The sequence below is a fragment of the Pleurodeles waltl genome, chromosome 1_2, assembly GCF_031143425.1.
Source record: "Pleurodeles waltl isolate 20211129_DDA chromosome 1_2, aPleWal1.hap1.20221129, whole genome shotgun sequence".
Classification (NCBI taxonomy): domain Eukaryota; kingdom Metazoa; phylum Chordata; class Amphibia; order Caudata; family Salamandridae; genus Pleurodeles; species Pleurodeles waltl.
Window position 1 is genome coordinate 1,272,217,843 of NC_090437.1, and position 13,601 is coordinate 1,272,231,443.

Genomic DNA, 13,601 nt, shown 5'->3' on the forward strand with positions numbered 1-13,601 from the left:
ATAGGATCAGCAAAACAAGTCACAAATATGGGGTATTACCCCACAAAAGATAATCATTTCCTGCACTCAGCATCAGAAATAATCATGATTAAATAGCCTTTTATAAAGCACACATGATCTGGCTGTTCCTAACCACCTGAGCTGAACATTGTCCCATGAACAGGGTTACTATAAGTCTACTTGTTGGGCACCAAGATGGAACTCCACCCACTGTGCCACTATCGCTCCACATCTCTAGTCACCACATATCCCACCAAATGCCATACGTGTTGGCCAGAGATGTGGACAGATTGTGACACACAAAGGTGCACCTCGACACTCCTGCACACATGTGCAAACAGCACTGCTGTCCTTTTCCCTAACATCAGTGCCTAGCACCCCCAGTGGTATTTAATGCATCATCCACAATACACTAAAATATGGCTGGACAACTCTTCATCTATCACCAAAACATTGCATTCTGCTCTACATACAGGTCACTCCAACCAGTAACCTTCTCATCCATGCCTCCATGCTTCTGTGTGCCTCCAAGGCTGAGGAGGTAACAGTGCTTTGAAGCCTCAATAGTGGTGGCTAGTCTCTATATAAATACAATGACAACTAAACATGAACCAGACTTTAAAGAAACAACTCTATCCACTTCAACTAGAAAATAATACTGTACAAAAAGTACAGCGCATAAAAATAATTGTTTTCCTCATCTTGCCTACAGATTTACTTTTAATGGTGTGTACACTAAATGATGGATTTAATAGTTTATTCTCATTAATATTTGACAGATTGGTCATCATAGTTGCATTTGCTATCAACAATGTAAAGACGAGGGAAATAATAATAATAAACTCTTAATTAGTAAAACATGTGCTTCTCTGAAGCTGCAAGAATGGCCTGGATTGCCCTGCAGAACATGTGTACTCTCAGAAATGTGATGCCTTCTGTTTTGGCTGTGATCACTGACACTGCTTTGAGCAGGCGGTAAAAATGACAGAAAAAAATGGTGCAGTAAAATGTTGTAAATTTCACTGCATCATTTTTTCGGACCTCCCTGCGTCAGAACGACCCTCTTGCATACATTATGCCTGGCGTAGGAATAATGTGGTGGAAGGGTTTACAAAGTTACAAACTTTAAAGAGGATTCTGAACACTAGTGAGAAATGCATAAGTGAGTGTGTTATCCAACTTAAGTTGGTTTCCCAGTCTCCTCCTCAATTCCACACCCAAAAATTATTCTAATTTTTGATGTTTGTGTGGGAGTCCAAATAACAATAGATGAATCAATTCTTGAAACCACACCTTTGTTATCCTGGGAGAATGCTTACTCCACCGTTGAGAGCACTAAGAAGATCGCCATTACAGCTAGAATCTCCCAGTGTACCTCTAGCTGCATGTATGTCAGTAGTGGATGGAAAAGATTCATCAGGGAGTCATAGAGCAGCTGTCCGTCTGTCCTATACATGACTGGCCTCTTCAATTCTGGTAATTCTACACTTCTCAAAAATGTTGAGATCTCTGTCAAGACAAGGTTGGGGAGGAAACCATAAGGGGATTGCAGAGAGGGCCAATAGATGCCTGGCTTTTGGAGAGCTGTGCCACATACAATGTCAGACAAGGACACTGAAAAGGAATATTCATGTTCAGGTGTGAGATGCAACAGCAATCAAAGTATTGCGAGATCAATAAGTGTATTCTCATTTCTACGATGTGCCTTCCTATCCTATGTATTTGATGATCTACTCTGGCTATAGCTCTGACTGGAGCTGCATGTGAAAATTTGGCAGACCCTAATGCTTTCTTATCATTAGGCAAGGGTAATGTGGATTTAAATATTCTCACTAACCAACCACAGCAAATGCTCCATTTAATTGTGCAGGAAACAATATGGAAAGCGCAAAGAACATAAATAAGGATCGTGAGAGGGTCATCTTATAAAAACAGAGGCCATCCTGGCAACCCAAAATCCCATCAATTTTCTCCATCTGTTGAGAACACGTGAACCGTTGGATATGAATGTATGTGAATGGATTAGAGTCATTCTAAAGTGGCAACAGGACAAAGTCCATTTCACAATTCCTAACATCTGTGTAATTGTTTTCATAACTGAATATAAAAGAAATGTTCCTGTTAAATATATTTCAAAGTTAAGTTTCCTCAAAGAGATGCCTTTAAAGGATGGATGGTAAAAAGGTGTTGTCTTCTGCAATTCTGTAGTTTTGTATGGCCTTTGAATATTTTATTTCCAAATGGAAATGGGTGACTGTGTGAAGATGCAAGAGTGGCTATCTATAGACCCTAGAATTAGAAAGCAAGTTTCATGATCTCCTGGTAGAAGAAGTTAGCTTTCATCCATTGGTGAATAATACTGTTTTTGAAAGGTTTTCAATAGGTTTTTTCAGGCACCAAAAGGGTACCAATATACAGCTTAGATTCAAATGATGGTAAGATGAGGACACACAGCTGCACAGAGAGATGTGCCTCTTCATTACACTATTCTGACCTTCAAGATAACGTGTTGCACCCTTCTGTTGTCAACATACTCCTTCATTTCTTTGTTCTCCATTATACTGCTCAGTAAACAGGTGTAAGGAAATGCCTCCTTGGCATGGTTACCCCCTGACGTTTTGCCTTTGCTGATGCTATGTTTTGATTTGAAAGTGTGCTGAGGCCTGCTAACCAGGCCCCAGCACCAGTGTTCTTTCCCTAACCTGCACTTTTGTTTACACAATTGGCATACCCTGGCATCCAGGTAAGTCCCTTGTAACTGGTACCCCTGGTACCAAGGGCCCTGATGCCAGGGAAGGTCTCTAAGGGCTGCAGTATATCTTATGCCACCCTGTGGACCCCTCACTCAGCACAGACACACTGCTTGGCAGCTTGTGTGTGCTGGTGAGGACAAAACAAGTAAGTCGACATGGCACTCTCCTCAGGGTGCCATGCCAACCTCACACTGCCTATGCAGTATAGATAAGTCACCCCTCTAGTAGGCCTTACAGCCCTAAGGCAGGGGGCACTATACCATAGGTGAGGGCACCAGTGCATGAACACTGTGCCCCTACAGTGTCTAAGCAAAACCTTAGACATTGTAAGTGCAGGGTAGCCATAAGAGTATATGGTCTGGGAGTCTGTCAAACACGAACTCCACAGCACCATAATGGCTACACTGAAAACTGGGAAGTTTGGTATCAAACTTCTCAGCACAATAAATGCACACTGATGCCAGTGTACATTTTATTGTAACATACACCCCGGAGGGCACCTTAGAGGTGCCCCCTGAAACCTTAACCAACTACCCGTGTAGGCTGACTGGTTTTAGCAGCCTGCCACACTCGAGACATGTTGCTGGCCACATGGGGAGAGTGCCTTTGTCACTCTGTGGCTAGTAACAAAGCCTGCACTGGGTGGAGATGCTTATCACCTCCCCCTTGCAGGAGCTGTAACACCTGGCGGTGAGCCTCAAAGGCTCACCCCCTTTGTTACAGCACCACAGGGCATTCCAGCATGTGGAGTTGCCCGCCCCCTCCGGCCACGGCCCCACTTTTTGCGGCAAGGACGGAGGAGATAATGAGAAAAACAAGGAGGAGTCACTGGCCAGTCAGGACAGCCCCTAAGGCAACCTGAGCTGAAGTGACTCTGACTTTTAGGAATCCTCCATCTTGCAGATGGAGAATCCCCCCAATAGGGATAGGAATGTGACCCCCTCCCCTTGGGAGGAGGCACAAAGAGGGTGTAGCCACCCTCAGGGCTAGTAGCCATTGGCTACTGCCCTCCCTGACCTAAACACACCCCTAAATTCTGTATTTAGGGGCTCCCCTGAACCTAGGAACTCAGATTCCTGCAACCTAAGAAGAAGAGGACTGCTGAGCTGAAAAACCCTGCAGAGAAGACGGAGACACCAACTGCTTTGGCCCCAGCCCTACCGGCCTGTCTCCTCCCCTTCTGAAGAAACTGCTCCAGCGACGCTTTCCCCAGGACCAGCGACCTCTGAATCCTCAGAGGACTGCCCTGCTCTAAAAGGACCAAGAAACTCCCGAGAACAGCGGCCCTGTTCACCAAAGACTGCAACTTTGTTTCCAAAGGAGCAACTTAAAGACAACTGCGTTTCCCGCCAGAAGCGTGAGACATGAAACTCTGCACCCGACGCCCCCGGCTCGACTTGTGGAGAAACAACACTTCAGGGAGGACTCCCCGGCGACTACGAGACCGTGAGTAGCCAGAGTTGCCCCCCCTGAGTCCCCACAGTGACGCCTGCAGAGGGAATCCCGAGGCTCCCCCTGACCGCGACTGCCTGACTCCCAGATCCCGACGCCTGGAACAGACTCTGCACCCGCAGCCCCCAGTACCTGAAAGATCGGAACTCCAGTGCAGGAGTGACCCCCAGGAGGCCCTCTCCCTTGCCCAGGTGGTGGCTACCCCGACGTGCCCCCCCCTTGCCTGCCTGCATCGCTGAAGAGACCCCTTGGTCTCCCATTGATTCCAATTGAAAACCCGACGTGTGTTGGCACACTGCACCCGGCCGCCCCCGTGCTGCTGAGGGTGTACTTTCTGTGCTAACTTGTGTCCCCCCCGGTGCCCTACAAAACCCCCCTGGTCTGCCCTCCGAAGACGCGGGTACTTACCTGCTGGCAGACTGGAACCGGGGCACCCCCTTCTCCATTGAAGCCTATGCGTTTTGGGCACCACTTTGAACTCTGCACCTGACCGGCCCTGAGCTGCTGGTGTGGCAACTTTGGGGTTGCTCTGAACCCCCAACGGTGGGCTACCTTGGACCCAAACTTGAACCCCGTAGGTGGTTTACTTACCTACAAAAACTAACAAATACTTACCTCCCCAAGGAACTGTTGAAAATTGCACTGTGTCTAGTTTTAAAATAGCTATATGTGTTTTATTTGAAAAGTATGTATGCTATTGTGATTATTCAAAGTTCCTAAAGTACTTACCTGCAATACCTTTCATTTGAAGTATTACATGTAAAATTTGAACCTGTGGTTCTTAAAATAAACTAAGAAAATATATTTTTCTATACAAAAACCTATTGGCCTGGAATTGTCTCTGAGTGTGTGTTCCTCATTTATTGCCTGTGTGTGTACAACAAATGCTTAACACTACTCCTTTGATAAGCCTACTGCTCGACCACACTACCACAAAATAGAGCATTAGAATTATCTCTTTTTGCCACTATCTTACCTCTAAGGAGAACCCTTGAACTCTGTGCATACTATTCCTTACTTTGAAATAGTGCTTACAGAGCCAAATTCCTACAACAGGTCTGTCTCCATATGTTGAATTCATTAATTTTCTTATGCTTTCCTGTTGACAGTGCTGTACTAGACAGAGGACTTGGGTCTGTCCCGTTTGCTAGCTGTGCAAATAGAAGAGCTGCTGGGAACCATTTCACATTTCACCCAAGAATGCAAGAGTAATTTTTCTTTGATGGAAACCTAGAAAAATTAGAACTGCTTAAAGTGCCCCGTGGTGCATGGTGGCTCTTACTGAGGTGTGAAAACGTATTTTATGTTGCATGAAGACAACATTTTATGGAGTAATTTTTGCCTCCTCCATCGTGGTCACAATCTGTGCTTAAGCTGCCCTCATAGCAGCATTATCCCAGGAGAGTTCAAATGCACAAGGGCTTCACCCTGAAGATTTACTCATGCTTTGGCCTCTCTTATCATCCAGTATTGCCCCACGCATTCTGTCCAGATTTCTTCTTAGCTACTATTTTTTAATGCCCTGTACTCCTAGATTTAACAGTTGTTCTCTCATTTTCAACGGTGTCACAAGTTATTCATACCTGAATTGTGTCATGACCCTCTCTTGCACCCTCTGTTCAGTGGGTCAGGTGCACAGGGCTCATGTTATATTTCCCCTGTGGCACTTCATGGCCTCCTTGGACACTGGGATAAACTCCCCTCAGGCCCCATTGTCCCACTATACCTAATCCCTTTGTGGGGCCCTTCCCAGAGCACATGAACCCATTAGAACATTCTGGTACAGTTGTTCAGTTAGTTTTACAGTTTGCACACTTGCGTGGAATAGACATGTGTTTCCTGTTTATTGGTTCCAACTGCCATTACCTATTGACTCCACCTACAAATGTTAATTGATTCCACCTTCTTCTGTTTATTGGTTCCAACTACCATGACCTATTGACTCTACCTGCTAATGTTAACTGTTAACTGATTGCACCTGCTTGCATTAAATGTCAAAACCATTAGGCCTACAGGTATCCTTTCCCAGGGCCCATTGGAACCATCATGTCTCCAATGTGAGCCAGGTGCCTTCCAGGAGTCAGCCGCACCCATACAGTATTTACACCGCACCCGGAACTCGAATTGATGCTTGGCCTCCTTTCTGTCCTGAGCAAACATCATCTCTGCACTCACCTCCTGACTCAACCAGATTCTTCCAGCACTCCAGTTTTCCTCAGCCCAAGCCTCCCGATGCCAACAACGTCTCTGTCGTCTTCACTTCCAGTGTGGCGATTCCTCGTCCTCTTCAGCTCCCTGCCCTACAGCTACCAAGTCTTCCTCCGGATTCCAGTTTTAAGTAGGAGAGGCAAGGCTAAGTACTTTATCACAGGTTAATGCACACTTTCCTTAGATTACGCCTATGACTATCTATATGACTGAGTACAGAATACAGAAAGCTCTCTTTCAGGATATCAGACACTACCTTTGTGTCAATAGCTTTAGCACTCTGAACATCATTACAATGTGGGCACCCCGGACATGAGTTTTATCAGAACTAAAATCCTACCACTAATAATTCTAGACAAAGTTTTGTAATAAGAACGAGTGAGGACATATTAGAGTGCACTATATATGTACCCTAACTTGTTCAGCGAACTGAATGTAAAATGATTCTTGGGAGCGTTAGAAACTCCAGCCTTAAATCTTGATTGTACCTGCTCTCATGCAGTACTTGTGGTGAAACCTGTAAGTGTCAAATATTATGAATAACTATGTAATATTTGTATGTTGAGAACTGTTGGCAAACTATTCTTCATGTTATTTCTAGCATACTACATCCACCCCAAAACAAAAGGTCCAGGGAGTGCAGAACCCCTTAAGCAGTGTCGCAAGGCAACAGAGCAGGACTGGTGCTGCAAGTCTATATTTTCTTATTTTGGCCCAACCCCCCTTTTTCCTTGAGGTCAGTGTATTATTTAAGGGCTTGGGGTTCCTTGATCGTGGGCTCCCCTCTGGGGGGATAAGAGGTCCAGCATTGCCTCCACAGTCAGAACCAGGTGAGTGTGTGACAAATAAAATGTTCCCTTATCCTTTGGACACTTTGGTGGGCATCGAATGAAGTGCCTTAAACAGAAATGCATCCCTACATGCTGGATTACCTAAGTGCCTATTCTACGGCATGCCCAAGTATGACTTTTACATCGATATCCCGCATGCGCCAGTCAGCATATCCTTGTTCCAGAGTATCCCCCACAATATGACAATGTTACATCTGTACTGAGAACTGTACCAGTGCCATGATTTTACCAGACCCTATATTTTCCTTCTCTCACACAGCATGTTGCTGTATGGCACTCTCAGTCCATAGTTAGGTGTCCGTACCACCGAGGCAACTCTGGAGTCTCCATGCCTGCCGTCACCAAGAGATGTGTTCTGTAAGCTGCATGGAGTACCAGGCATGAAGGACAGTGGCGAGACTGCTGAACTTAGAACTGCACAAAGGAGGTCATATTTGGGTATCTTCTTCCCATGCAAATAAACACCCTGAGTTTCAGGAAAGGGGAACGGCTGAACATTACTGTCTTCTTTTTCAAAGATGGTGGTCTATCCATTGAATGCTATCCTAGTTTCCTAATCCAAAATAAAGAAGAGTACATCCTATGATGGCAGATCCTGTTTGATATATAAGGAGACATTTGCGAGTGATGGATACATTGCAAAAGCATTCATTCAATTATTTCTGTGTTCTTTTTATCCTTGCTACTATTTTTGCTCCTTGTGTTTTGCATCTAGGAAGTCGATCTTCTACTGTCTTAATTTCTGAATTCTTGTTGCTTTCCTGTTTCCTGATGTCAGAGGGAGTTTGGAGCCATGCTATTGCTTCAGCACTAATCCTCTTCAATCAAGCACTGGAAGCTTTCCATGGAGCTTTTTTTATCCTATTCCCTCTTACTTTGGACTCTCTTAAGGAGAACCATTACATATTCCTCATTAACTGTTCTACGCAGAGTGACTCTGTGGGTCCTGGGAAATGTTGCCCTTTCATTGGGCAATCAAAAGGTTACTCAACAGGCCTTCTCAACAACCAGCCCTTGACAAAAATTAATATTGTTCACCTATGTCTGCTACAACATATGCAAATTAGTGGTAGTGTATCTCTATATGCCACTTGTTGCCATAACAACTGTCATTGGGCTTTTAACTGTCTAGCAGTGACAGTACTACACATAAAGAGCAGATCATGTTTTAGACTTGTCTCTTTTTATATACCAGATGAGGCTTTTTGCATTGATTAAGAAGAGGTGATAATGGAAAACGTTCAGACTTCAGGATGACGTGCTAAAAATTGTTTAGCAAATTCCACTAATGGAATTATTTCTACTGTCTTATTCCGAATGTAGGAAAAATGCCAACAGTGACTCATCTCTGCAAAAGGTAATTTCTCTAAAAATAGAAATTACCAACTACAATTCAATGGTATTATTCCACAGTCACTTTCTTGAAGGTGGTTTTCTCAAACTAATTAATAATCCCTAATTTTGTATGAAAAATTATAAAAACACAATTGGCAAGATATCAAATGGAGACAATGGGCCTCAATACGAGTGTGGCGGTCTTCAGACTGCCACGCTTGCCGTGGTGGTCAGGACCGCCGCTGTGGCGGCAATCTGACCACCACATTAAGACTGTTGTGGTCAGAACGCGACGGTTCTGCCAGCACCGCCGGGATCGGCGATCCTGTTGGTCTGGCGGTGGCAGAGATCGTAATCTGCTAGGGCAGCACTGCCTGCAGCGCTGCCCTGCGGATTACGACCTTGTCTCCACCAGCCTTTTCATGGCGGTTGCACCACCATGAAAAGGCTAGCCAAGAAGAGGTTCAGGGGGCCACAGGAAGGCCTCTGTACTGCCCATGCACTTGGCATTGGAAGTGCAGGGCCCCCCCCTTCCCTGCTGTGCTGTGCTGATAGTGAACATTGCGAGGGTGCTGGTGCACCCTGTGGGCGACAGCATTGCAGCCGGCTCGATTATGATCTGGAGACAATGCTGTAGACTGTTTCCTGCTAGGCCGGTGGGTGGAAACCCAGGTTTCTGCCTGACGACCTAGCAGGAAACTTAATAGCTCCAGCGGTGTGGTCACCACGAAGGCGTAGGCCTCCCTGTCTGTAGTTTGGTGGACAGGCTTTCCCGTCCGCCAAACTCTTAATAAGGCCCTGTATTTTTGTAAGTTCGAGGCCATATCACAGTTTTTAGTGAACCTATTTGCAAAGGAAGTTTTTTTATTGTTCACAATTTAATAGCACTCAATGTGCTGATTTCAAAAGGAAGGAGGGCTTTACTTGGCTTGTAAGGATTAATCTGGGACACAACAGATGTCATTGTGAAATGAGTGTAACTGCAGAATGAACGGAAATTGTATTGGACCTCCGATGTTTAGGAACTTAAGAAAGGATGACATTACAAGACATACCAAATAGAAATGTGGAAATGCAATGTAAATAAAGTGAAAAAATTTGGAAAGGAATAGAAGTATGTGAAAGGAAGTGAGTAGAGGCAGGTGGTAAAAGAACAAGAACATGGAAGGAAGAATTGAACATAGATTTTAGTGGTGAATGAGAATCGGTAGTAAGTTCAACAAGCAGAGAGAAGCAGTAGTAGTAATGTAGTAGGGTGCTGGTGCAATGGAGATAAAATGGGTTTGGAGATGAGTGTATTGGCAGAAAGAAATGTCAAGAAGGAACATAGCTAGCACATATTTCAAAATGGAAATAACAAGTGCAGCAGTGGAAAATGAGAGGTGAAAGAGAATGGGGAATAACAGAGTGTGTTGGAGGCAGATAAAGGAATAGAGCCAGGGCAAAATGGAAAGACAAAAGAGAAAGACAAGCATGAGCAAAACCCAGGATGAAGAGGATATCACCTTCAGCTGATTGTGGTAGAATGAGTGGTGCGATATCCGGGAAGGGAACCTAGGGAAGATAGTTGAAAAAATCATTCAGAGGTAAATTTCGGCAAAATCCAACATTGTTAGCAAGTAAGTGACTAGATAGACCTAAAGAGATAATAGAAGCAAAGGGAATGATGTAGAGGAGTAAAGGAGACATAACCATGTATACCCCCAAAGAAAAAAGGATGAGAGCCAGGGCTTTGTCCAGACCAGAACGGTATGATCCTACCTGGAGTGAAAGTATGACCTCCCCCACGGTTCGTAAGCAGGTGTCTTGTTCGGTAGATACAATTCCACTGAAAATCTTAGGACTATCCCTGGCCTAAACTTCGAATTTTGGTCTAAGTTTACCTTTGTGAATAAGGGCCATCTATTTTGTTTTTTAATAATGTGCTCTCTGGACGGTCAGGCTTTATGACACATAGAACATATAGTAGCATATTTTAAAGAACTTGATCTGTGTTCCATAAAATAAATACTATCCCCTGTAGACTAAACCCAAATATAAACATCAAAATGAGGCCTTGACATTCCCAATGTTAGAAATCACTGTTTATATTGCTCTGTATGTATTTGGTATGTCTGTGGAGCTAATCTAACCAAAAGACCGTGGAAAGCTGTACGGGGTAAAAGACAAGAATAATGTCAACAAGTGATAGGAAAGGCAGGTCATTTGTGAACCACTAATATATTTTGATGAAGTGTTCTTTGAAGAGGTGCATCTCCAACTCTTTCCAATTCAATTTATTTAAAAAAGTACAGATCTACAGTGAGATCCACTTTACACAATATGCAAAAATCATTATCAATATATGTTTTTAAAAATATATTTTTTTAAAGGGAAATTTTACAACACATTTCATTTACTTGAATGAAATTGCATTTCCTCCTTGGACCAGTGCACTCCATGTTTAAAAAAACAAGGGTTTCAATAAGCGACAACCACTGATACGAAGTGAGGGGCATACGAAAAGGACATGATCTAAACTTTGTACGGAACTCAAACAAAGATCGCACAATCTGCTCTCCAAGGCTAACCCACTCCAAGTCTCTGTAGATTTTAATAGCAGCGTGTTCATGCAAAACACGAGGAAAGAAACAGCAAACGCTGTGCGCCAAATGAAATTAAACTTTGCTAAGAGTGCATTATTTACATGTGTCAATGCTTTACCAAAGACATAGAAATGTGTTCCTTTGCTGAGAGGTAAGCAGAAAAAAAATGTATTAACACCTTGAAGTTTATTGGTTCCTAACAACCATTTATAGTTTCTTAGTTTTCTGCACCCCTTGGTTTTAAAACACATCACTGTAATATTACTTTTCAAATAATGACTGTATGGATACTTAATGAGGGAATCCAATTGTTTCTGCAAACACTTAGGGGTTAGATTAAAAATCGCCATGTCATCGGCATAGAGAAGTGTGGCTATACTGCGATCGCCTACCTTCGGAGCATCGACTCCTACTTAATTCAAAGTGAGTGGCAATCCATAAACATAAAAAGTGAATAATAAGGGAGCTAACAGGGAACCCTGCTTAAGTGCATTATTTGTTAAAAGTTGTGGGCATCATCCACAGTCGCCCCAGCACTACATGTCATCAGTTGAAAGAACGAACTGCTAATATGAGATCCAGCAAACTTTAGATGTCTAAGGTTTCACCGCTGAATGGGTCTGTCCACTCAATCAAAAGCTGTGGAGAAATCAACGAAGACTGCGTTGACCTGAATATTCCGCGTCGTCACATGTTTCTCCAAAATCCACTGTAGGGCTGTAATATTATCCAAAGTGGAGCTGTTTAGTTTAAAACCAGCCTGCTCCCAATGGATGATGTTACTGGCCTCAGCCCAATCTTGCAGGTGATCTAAAAAATAATACTGCCCCTCCATGCAGATGGGATTGTTCTGAATTGGTAACATTAAATGAGGAGAGCAGCAAGATGATCTGACCAAAGATCCTCTTTCAATTCTATAATTGTGATGTGGATTTGGTCCAGACCATTAACACCAGAGGCTCTCTCTTGGTGAAAAATATCCTTAATTTGGGCTGTCGTAGGGCCATCCAAATCCACTAACCCAGTGCGAGTAGCTAATTGGATCTGTGGATTCTCTACCCCTGGTGGGCTCATGACATATAAGTTGGAAATTACATTTGCGCAGACATAGTTTTGCTGATAAAAGTATACAGCATACTAATGGTAATGTGTGGAAATGTCATCACCTAATGTATTGATTTGTTTTGATCACATTAAAATATTTGTTTCCACCACACATATTATTAAATATCTGCACATTTCATTGACAGACATTTAAAATATTTTGGGTGGTAGAACGCGTACCGCATCCAACAGCCTTCCTCCAGCACACCCCCAGTAGCCAGCATGATTGTCATATAAATTCTCTCACTTTGAAGCCACAGAATGAAAGATAAACACAAAGCTCTATAGGAAGACAGAGCCTGTAATTTGACTTTGGTCTTTGAATGCACAGCAAGTGTGACAAGAGAAAAACAAGATGTAAAGCCTGTTTACAGAAATTGAACACTGATGGAAAGATATAGTAAACAAGAGATGCTCTACTGGAGGGACGAACTGAAGTTGGACAGCCTAAAACAAATACAGCTAGCAAACAGAAACCATATAAATGCAAGTTAGATATCACAAAGCCAATGTTAAGCAATGGTCAGAATGAATTCCCAAGGAGCTTTCCAAATGTCTCCTAAATGTCTTTAGCAATGCTGTGACCTAAAAAAAACTAGCCTACTACCTGGAGGGTCCGCATATTGGCAGGGAAAGCATTGTTGTTGCTGCCTATACTGTTCACTGATAAAAAAAAATGGATTATGGTACTAAGAGCGTGCACATTCCAGTGAAAAAAATCTATTGTGGAGACTTTGCAGAGTGTCTGCTCTACAAATACTTGTTTTTTATCTTGAGAAGGTGCAGAAGGAAGCATGGTCTCCGTTCATGACTAAGCATTTTTTTTAGCCGAGGAATCAGCCCATCACTGAAGGAAAAGAAACCTGCAAGCTACTGCAAATATTTAAATATAGCCTTTGAAGTCTAACACACTGAATCATAAGTAACAAACAAGTACTAATGCCCCATGCACTTGATATGAAAGGACCCCTAATGATCGGAAAATTCAAGTCAAAGCAAACATAACAGGAATGCCTGTGATAATGGCACAGTCTAAGCAAAGATATTGAAAATAATTTCCAAATATTACTACTGATAAGTTGTTCGAGGGAAGCCACTAGTTTAAAAAAGAGAAACAACTAGGTAGAAATGGCCTCTTCGGCCCACCTAAACCGATTAGCCATTAACAGAACATGGAATCTGGGAATAAGCTGGTCTCTGACTAATTCTCATTTATCAGGTCAGTTCTTTTTAGAGCAGGAAAGACTGACAGGAGCTGAAAAAAATCTAGAAGAACTTATGATTTAAACAGATGCATGCTTCTGCTCTTACTT